This window comes from Mauremys reevesii, linkage group 8 (assembly GCF_016161935.1).
Source record: "Mauremys reevesii isolate NIE-2019 linkage group 8, ASM1616193v1, whole genome shotgun sequence".
NCBI classification, from domain to species: Eukaryota; Metazoa; Chordata; order Testudines; family Geoemydidae; genus Mauremys; species Mauremys reevesii.
In genome coordinates this window covers 46,532,620-46,534,314 of record NC_052630.1, presented here as the reverse complement: position 1 = coordinate 46,534,314, position 1,695 = coordinate 46,532,620, and positions in this window count along the sequence as shown.

Here is a 1,695-nt window from a genome sequence, read left to right as displayed (position 1 = left end):
GTACAAGAATTTAAAACTCTCTTTGTTTTTGTTAATGCCTGTTTAACCTTAATGCAGCATTGCAAACTCTCACAATTTTATCACAAGTCTTGAAATATTTGGTGTTTCTCTTAAAGCCCCTGCATGTGGAGTCAATTGATTACATGAGAATCTCCGCTTTCTTTTTTGTTTAAATGGTGGTTGTGGAGAAAAGCTTGAAAATGTGTATAACCTAGAGTTTCAAAAATCAGAAGGCAAAGAAATAGAACCCAGAATTTATTATTTCTAAACCAGTCTCAATTTCTTCAGGCCTGACTCATGATTTTGGAATACCTGGGGTTAGCAATGGGAATGACTAATTAACATAAGCATTTGTTAAAGAACTATCATCCTCACTCCTTTTCTGTTAGGAGTTCATAGTAAACATTTCTGAGACCTTCCAACATGTCAGAAAAATCGGACACTCCGGCTATTTCAAAGGTTAAAAAAAAAAACCCAAGGAAAAAACCTTACAAAGCTGAAAACCATCATAAACAGGGAGAACGGGAGTACTTGTGGTACCTCAGAGACTAACAAATTTATTTGAGCATAATCTTTCATGGGCTACAGCCCACTTCATCGGATGCATGCAGTGGAAAATACAGCAGGAAGATAGATAGATATATATATGCAGAGAACATGAAACAATGGGTGTTACCACACACACTCTAACAAGAGTGATCAGTTACGGTGAGCTATTACCAGTAGGAGAGAAAAAAAGTTTTTGTAGTGGTATGCAAAATGGTCCATTTGCAGCAGTTGACAAGAAGTTGTGAGGAATAGTGCGGGGTGCGGTGGGGACTAAACATGGGGAAATAGTTTTACTTTGTGTAATGACCCATCCACTCCCAGTCTTTATTTAAGCTTCATTTAATGGTGTCCATTTTGCAAATTAATTCCAATTAATTTAATCCAATTAATTCCAAAACAGGGAGGTAACACAAACCCACCCATTTAACAAACATTTGTAGGTCACCTCTGGGTTTCCCTACTAGAGCTGATCACATTTCCTTTTTAACAAAAATTATCTTAGTTGAAATATAAAATAAAATACAATATTTGTAAACATTGTTTTAAGTTTGTTATAAATATGTTGATATGTTTCATTTTTCCTTTCCTTTTTCTACTCCCCCCTCCCCCCGAGTCATTTTCCAAATTACTGGAAAAAAAGAGACGGGAAAAAAAGGAATGAAAAAAAAGAGAACATAAAAATCAATTTTTAAAAATATATTTATAAAAACATTTTAAAATACCTCCAAATTGATCCATGTAAAACCCATGAAACAGAAGCAACTTAAGTATGTTTATTCCTTTTTTTCAAATTTTGATCGCATGTCTTGTGACATCTGGTGCATTTCTTAAAGACACACCTCCAGGAATGAAGGGATCAACAGAGAATCTTGGTTTTAATGGTTTTTTTAAGTTTCTAGCTCTCATGGTCACACAGAACAGCTAGAAAAAGGGACCCCTAACTCAGAGACAAATAACTATTATTTCAGAATTGCCAATCTCAAGAGATCAAAACCCATGAATCAGACTCGCCCAAATTATTGGCCCAAAAGCCATGAAGATTTTGTTTTAAAAGGGTGAGATGGTGGTTTTAGTCTCTCTTGATTTTCGAATGCCACCTACTCACCCCTAGTGCTCCCCTGCCAGCACAACCCCCTGCCCAGCCTC